The sequence below is a fragment of the Papio anubis genome, chromosome 6 (genome assembly GCF_008728515.1).
Source record: "Papio anubis isolate 15944 chromosome 6, Panubis1.0, whole genome shotgun sequence".
NCBI lineage: Eukaryota > Metazoa > Chordata > Mammalia > Primates > Cercopithecidae > Papio > Papio anubis.
This window is the reverse complement of record NC_044981.1, coordinates 84216501-84224646: the sequence shown is the minus strand read 5'-3', so window position 1 is coordinate 84224646 and position 8146 is coordinate 84216501. Positions and strand designations below refer to the sequence as shown.

General features: G+C 43.9%; 1 long non-coding RNA gene across 1 annotated transcript; it reads left to right on the top strand.

Annotated features, from left to right (window-relative positions):
* Positions 1–1265: 1265 nt before the first annotated feature.
* Positions 1266–7833, top strand: LOC108585517. Its single transcript, XR_001901968.3, has 2 exons — positions 1266–1396; positions 7422–7833. It is a non-coding gene; the product is annotated as an uncharacterized LOC108585517 (long non-coding RNA).
* Positions 7834–8146: the final 313 nt, after the last annotated feature.

Here is an 8146-nt window from a genome sequence, read left to right as displayed (position 1 = left end):
AATCCACTCGCCTCAGCCTCCCAAAGTGCTGGGATTACAGGCGTGAGCCACCTCACCTGGCCCAAACTTTTAAAAAATATCTTCTTTAAATGCCATGTATAAGCAAAATATAAACACAATTTTTGTTAGGCATAAACAAAACATCTTTTTATTAAATAGCTTTGTTGAAATAGAATTCACATACTATATAATTTATTCATTTAAACTGTGCAACTCAGATGTTTTTAGTATATTCACAGAGGTGTGCAACCATCCCCACAATCTAATTTTAGAACATTTTCATCACCCCCAAAAGAAACAGTCACTTCTCATGCATCACTCCCACCCCTCAGACAATGATGAAACTCTGTTTCTATATATTTTTTCCTGGAAATTTCATATAAGTAGAATCATACAGTATGCAGGGTTTACAAAGTTTATTTGTTTGTTTCAGAGATGCAAGTTTCCCTGTGTTGCCCAGGCTGGACTCAAATTCCTGGACTCAAGGGATCTTTCTGCCTTGGCCTTCCAAGTTGCAGGGATTACAGGTGCACAGCCACTCTGCCCAGCTAATAGGTGTTTTTTTGTGGCTGGTTTTGTTCACTTAGCATAATGTTTTCAAGGTTCAACGATGTTGTAGCATGTATCAGCATTTTATTCTTTTTTACATAACATTCCACTGTATGGATGTATGGATTCCACTGGATGGCTATACATTATATTGTATGGATATTACATTCCATTGTAGGAATATACCATATTTTGTTTGTCCATTGATCAATTAATGGACATTTGGGATATTTCCATTTTTGGCTATTATGAATAATGCTGCTGTGAACATTTGTGTACAAGTTTTTGTGTGGACGTGTGTTCTTGTTTCTTTTGAACATATACCTAGGAATGAAATTGCTTGGTCATGTTAACGCTGTGTTTAACCTCGTGAGGAACTACCAAACTGTTTTCCCAAGTGACTGAACCATTTCACATTCCCATCACATGGTTTGTCTTTTGAAAATTGCACTATGGGTTAATGTATGAGAGGCAATCGTTGTTTCATTTAAACTATGTCAAAAAGTAGTTTAACCCATAATCATAATATAACCCATAGTGCAATGTGTGTATGGTAATATATTTAAAATACACTAAAAGTGGTATGTGCATATATATACTGTTTATATATAATATAAAATTTATAGTAAAAAGCAAAACCCTGGGTGAGTACTATGTTGGAAATCCCCACGGGCCGGGGAGGGGAGTTGGGGGTAAGAGCAAGGGTCTGGCAGGCACTGGGTAGAGCAATCTGAAAAGACGAGCAGGATGACTGAAGTCTATAATGCAAGCCTCTACATCTGGAGGATGAAGGAAACAACTTGGAGCCAGGAATCCTGTTTCTCTGCTTTCTCTGGGGCTTCACAAGGTATTGAAATAGGAGGAGCTAATGCATAAGAGAGATGATTAGAAATAGGGTCAGTTTAAGGGGAAAGGGTCTGCTGAGAGTCAGAACGCAGTGCAAGGGTTGGTGGAGCTGGTTTTGACAGCCTGACAGCCAGAATTCAAGGCTAGGCTCTAGTCCTTGCATCTCAGGGCTGCAGACCACCTGGTATGAAAGATGCGCCCTCCTGGAGAATCAGGCACGATGGGAGCTGGGCGGCTCACATACCAGGCATGCCAGCTCTAGGGACCATTTCCCAACTGGCCAGTGGGAAGGGTCATTTTAATACAGCAGGACACAGTTTTTCTGTTTCTAGACCTGGACAGCCAAGCAATATCATAATCAACACGGCAGGGGCAGGAGGGCTGGAGCAGGCACGGGCCCATAGTATATTAGCACAGCAATGACGAGTTTTAAAGAACTTTCATACCCTCTAGCTCCTTTATTCATACCTGGTGGGTTGGTTTGCTCAAGGATTATTATCCCAAGCTATCTTAAAACTAAAGTCTAAATTGCCATTTATAACTTGGTGTGGACTTTCACAACTCTTTCCTAAGCAATTAAGATATAATTGAGAAACTCAGCTCCCAGAATGGGAGCCCCTCAAAATAATAATATTTAAAGAATTAAGTAGTTGTTCAACATTTCTAAATGCAAGTGTTTTAAATGACATATTATCGATACAATTATTTACTTAAGATTAATTTGCTCTCTTCCACTAGCCAATGTAGAGTTTAATGATCTGAAAAAAGAAAACTAGCACAATAATTCCCATTTCTCTGTGGTTCCTGTTGTCTTTCTAGTTTCCTTTTGTGATTTTGTTTGGAACAAGATAACTTCTTGTAAGATGTACTAAAGAGATTAAAACGCAGTTAAGAAAATAAATCACTTGCTTCTTCTAGTAAACAGCACCAAGGCCATCCATTCACTGTTCAATCCAGAGGTTTAGTTGATGAGGTTGCTTATATGTACAATTCAAAAATATTCCAAAGCAGATGAATTCACATGATGAGATTTTTGTTTTTCTTTTCTTTAAATTCTTTTTTTGTTTGTTTGTTTTTTTGAGATGGAGTTCGCTCTTGTCACCTAGGCTGGAGTATAATGGTGCGATCTCAGCTTTGCCTCCTGAGTTCAAACAGTTCTGCCTCAGCCTCCTGAATAGCTGGGATTACAGGCACCCACCACCACACCCAGCTAATTTTTGTATTTTTAGTAGAGACTGGGTTTCACCATGTTGGCCAAGCTGGTCTTGAACTACTGACCTCAGGTGATCCACCCACCTTGGCCTCCCAAAGTGCTGAGATTACAGGCATGAGCCACCGTGCCTGGCCTCTTTTCTTTAAATTCTACTCACAGGCACCGTTTGTTTCAACAGTGCCAGGGAAATTTTACTGATGTAAACTGTAAGAAGCTGTATGTGGAAATGTGAGTTAACAAACACCACATTATATAATTTATTTGCAAATGATTTGTGCCTACGTGAGGCACCTGGGGCAACTGCCTGGCTGGCTTGACCCCGAACCCAGCCCTGTTTTGTAGTGTTTACTTTCTGTAGCCACCACCTCTTGGAGTAGTGGATTCTATATTTTAGTACATGCTATACATAGAGCTACTTCTTTTATTTTTGTTGGAAGGACGGTTAGGCTTCAAGGAATGTTGCCTATTTCGATTTTTTTCAGGATTTGAGAAAATTATGCTATTCTTTATGAGTTTAAGATGAACTTTTTTACAATGGCATCTTTTTTATTTTTATTAGTGTACATGATTCCTTCTGCCCTTAATCATTTTTGGTGTCCTCTGGATCTTTTCTAGTTCCATTGTATCTTCAAGAAGCAGAGACTAGAACCCCATAAAATTTTCATCATATAAAAGATTCCAGGGCCAGGTACTCTTTCAGTTATAGTCACTTCTCTCTCTCTCTCTCTTTTTTTTTTTACAATAATCTCCAGACATGTTTTCAATTGTTGCCCCTGATGCATCTCCCAGACCTGTGCTTGCCACAGACTGAAACTTATTTGAGAATTCACGGCTGGTTCCTCCATTTTTACATGAACCAAATCCAAACAGAAATCACACTTGAGATCATAAACTTTCCTTCATCAAATATTTTTTGGAGTTTGAGAAGGTGCCAGGCATTGTGCTAGGTATGTGGAAGTGGAAATAGGAGGTGGTTTCAAATATTAATAAAAAGCAGCAGTTCTTGGTGGGGCATGGTAGCTTACACCTGTAATCCTAGTGCTTTGGGAGGCCAAGGTAGGGGGATCGGTTGAGCTCAGGAATTCGAGACCAGCCTGGGTACCATAGCGAGACCCTGTGTCTACAAAAAATTACAAAAATTAGCCAGGCATGGGCACATGCCTGTAGTCCCAGCTATTCAGGAGGCTGAGACAGGAGGATTGCTTGAACCTGGGAGGCAGAGGTTACAGTGAGCCAAGATCATGCCACTGTACTCCAGCTTGGGGTCTAGAAGGAGAATTTGTCTCAGAAAAAAAAAAAGAAGGGAGTTAGAAAAACAAAAAAGAGCAGCAGCTCTTAACACACAGCCTGACTGGGCGTGGTAGCTCACATCTGTAATCCCCGAACTTTGGGAAGCTGAGGTGGGAGGACCATTTGAGCCCTGGAGTTCGAGACCAGCCTGAGCAACGTGGCTAGACCCTGACTCTACAAAACACACAAAAATTAGCCAGGCATGGTGGCACATGCCTGTAGTCCCAGCTGCTCAGGAGGCTAAGGCAGAAAGATCCCTTGAGCCCAAGAGGTCAAGGTGGTTTCAAATATTAATAAGAAGCAGCAGCTCTTGGCAGTTCACTGGGTGCAGTGAGCTGTGATTGTGCCAATGCACTCCAGCCTGGGTGACAGAGTGAGACCCTGCCTCAAAAAAAAAAATTTCTTTAAAAAAAATGTTATTTTTTATTTATTATTGTTATTATTTTTTGAGACGGAGTCTCGCTCTGTCGCCCAGGCTGGAGTGCAGTGGCATGATCTTGGCTCACTGCAAGCTCCGCCTCCCAGGTTCACTCCATTCTCCTGCCTCAGCCTCCTGAGTAGCTGGGACTATAGGTGCCCGCCACCATGCCCGGCTAATTTTTTGTATTTTTACTAGAGACGGGGTTTCACCATGTTAGCCAGGGTGGTCTCGATCTCCTGACCCCGTGATCCGCCTGTCTTGGCCTCCCAAAGTGCTGGGATTACAGGCGTGAGCCACTGCGCCCAGCCTAAAATTTTTTTTTTTTTTTTTTTTTTTACTTTTAGAGCAGATGATTCTATACTAAAAAAGAAAATAATAAATAAATTAAAAATGTAAAAAACATACCTACTGGGTGAGAAAAATGAATGAAAAATTATCTATCTGCATGTAAATGTTATGGGTCCAACCCATCTCTAGGAAGTTATATTAATTTCTATTACTGCTGTGAAAAATTACCACAAATTTTGTGGCTTCATTCAACACAAATTTATTCTCTTAACAGTTCTGGAGGTCAGAAGTTAGAAATGAGTCTTAAGGGCTAAAATCAAGGCACTGACAGAGCCAGTTCCTCCTGAAGGCTCCAGAGGAGAATCCTTCCTCCCGGCTTCTAGAAGTGGCTGGCATTCTTTGGCACGTGGCTGCATCACGCCCACCTCTGCTTCCATCATCACATCACCTCTTCCTCTCTTTCACCTCCTGCCTTCCTTTTAGAAGGACCCCTTGTGATTACATCAGACCCACCTTGATAATCCAGGGTACTCGCCTATCTTAAGATTCTTAATCACATCTGCAAAGTCCTTTTACCATGTAAAATAACATACAAACAGGCTCCAGGGACCAGGATGTGAACACCTTTGGGGAACCATCATTCAGCCAACCGTAGAAGTCAAAAGAGCAATAACTTAACATGACACTTGAATTTTGAGTGCAGCAATAGCTGGCCTTAAGTGGGCCTTTGCTCTGTGCCAGGCATTTCACTAAGGGTTTTACATTTGCTTTCTCATTCGATCTTTACACTAGGCAGGGCGTAGTGGCTCATGCCTGGATCCCAGCACTTTGGGAGGCCAAGGCGGGAGGATGTCTTGAGCCTAGGAGTTCAAGACCACCCTGGGCAACATGGCGAAAGTCAGTCTCTGAAAAGAAAGTGCAAAAATTAGCCAGGTGTGGTGGTACATGCCTGTAGTCCCAGCTACTCGGGAGGCTGAGATGGGAGGATCACCTGAGCCTGGGGAGACTGAGGCTGCAGTGAGCTGCAATGGTGCCACGGCACTCCAGCCTGGGCAACAGAGTGAGACCCTGTCTCAAAAACAAAACAGTTTTTACACTAGGTCTCAGAGGCTGTAGTTGCTATTATCTTCATTTTCCAGGAGAGGAAAATAAAGCTCAAGAAGTTAAGTAACTTGCCCAACATTCTGGCTAGCAAACAGAGGAGTCAGGATTTGAGTGAAGGTGTGACCCAATTACTATGCTGTAGTGATAAAAGGAAAACTGAAGGAGAAGGGCATGCCAGGACAAGGAAGCAGTATATTAAAAGGCCTAGAAGCTGGAAAGAGCACAGAGCCTTCAAGGTATGACTGGGGCGAGGAAGTGAGGGGAAGAAGGGTAGGAGACAAAGATGGGAAGGGAGACAAGGGCTGGATGGTGATGGACTCCATGGGAGAAGAAGGGTTCCTGTAGACAATGGGGAATCACTAAAGGATTTTAGAAAGGTGATACTGCTGGGTGTGGTGGTTCAATGGCTGTAATCCCAGCGCTTCGGGAAGCCAAAGTGGGAGGATTGTTTGAGCTCAGGAGTTGAAACCAGGTCTTTGTGTTGGAGTGTGTGGAGGGTGGGAGAAGAGAGCCTGAGGGAGAGGATGCACTACAGGTGGCATGACCTGTAGTCCCAATTATTTGAGAGGCTGAGGTGGATCATTTGAGCCCAGGAGTTAGAGGCTGCAGTGATCTTGCCACTCTACTCCAGCCTGGGCAACAGAATGAGACCCTGTATCAAAAAGAAATTTCAAAATATAAAAGAGGCTGGGCGCGGTGGCTCACACCTGTAATCCCAGCACTTTGGGAGGCCGAGGCGGGTGGATCACCTGAGGTCAGGAGTTCGAGACTAGCCTGGTCAACATGGTGAAACCCTGTTTCTACTAAAAAATACAAAAATTAGCTGGGCGCAGTGGCTCATGCCTGTAATCCCAGCACTTTGGGAGGCCCGGGCGGGCAGATCACGAGGTCAGGAGATTGAGACCATCCTGGCCAACATGGTGAAACTCCATCTCTACCGAAAATACAAAAATTAGCTAGGCGTGGTGGCGGGTGCCCATATAGTCCCAGCTGCTTGGGAGGCTGAGGCACGAGAATCACTTGAACCCAGGAGGCAGAGATTGCAGTGAGCTGAGATCATGCCACTGCACTCCAGCCTGGCAGCAGAGCGAGAATCTCTCTCAAAAACAAACAAACAAAACCCACAAAAATTAGCTGGGTGTGGTGGTGGGGTCCTGTAATCCCAGCTACTCCGAAGGCTGAGGCAGGAGAATCTCTTGAACCTGGGAGGCAGAGGTTGCAGTGAGCCGAGATCATGCCACCACTGCACTACAGCCTGGGTGACAGAGTGAGACTCCATCTAAAAATAGAGAGAGAGATGGAGGAAAACAAATTCCTGATGATGTCATTTGAAGCCCTGGATACAGCCATACTTGAAGTCAAACCACTGGGCCCTGGACTTTCCAGGAACATAAATGGATAAATTCTGTTTCTCTTTTTATTTTTATCTTTTTTTGGTTTGTTTATATTTTTGCTTGAGTTGGTTTGTGTTGGGATTCTACCACTCGCATCTGGAAGTTTCCTAAAGAATGCAGTGGCACCACATGGTCTGGCCCCTTCCTGCCTGTACCCACTGTTCCCTTGATCTCTGTGCTCCAGCGAACTTGGCTTTCTTTCAGTCACTTAGAAACGCCCGGGGCTCCTCTGCCATGACTGCTTTGCATATACTACTGCCCTGCCTGGAACATTCTTCCTCCCTTTTTGCTCAGTTAACTCTTACTCATCTTCCAGGTTGCTGCCTAAGGTCACTCTAATAGCTTGTTACAAGGTGGCCCCAGATGAATATCATCTTCCAGTATTCATGCCCTTGTGTGACAGTCCCCTCTCCTGGACTCTGGGTGGACTGCTTTAACCACTGGAATTCAGCAGATATGATGCTGTGTCAGTTCCAAGCCTAAGCCTTAGGAAAGACTGGCAGCTTCTGCTTCTGTACTCTTGGAAGGCTTAAGCCAACATACAAAAAGTCTGATTATCCTGCTGGAGAGACCAAATGGAAAGATTACATGCGAGAATCCCAGCTGTGGGCTAGCCTAAGTGCCAGCTGGATGCAGCCTCATGAGTGACCATTGACAAGACCAGAGAAACTGACCATCTGAGCCCAGCCCAAATTACAAATTTGTGTGCAAATAAAGTGGTTCCTCTCTATATCTCTTTTGTCTTCTTTAAGCTTGTTACTTTGTGCTATTATGTTTTGGGGTAGTTTGTTGTGCAATATTAGATAAGGGAAAGAGTCACTTCAAGAAAACTCCTCCGGTCGGGCACAGTGGCTCACACCTGTAATCCCAGCACTTTGGGAGGCCAAGGCGGGAGGATCTTTTGAGTCCAGGAGTTCAAGACCAGCCTGGGCAACATGGCAAGACCCTGTCTCTACAAAACATAAAAACTAGCTGGGCATGGTGGCATGCACTGGTAATCCCAGCTACTCAGGAGGCTGAGATGGGAGGATCGATTGAGCC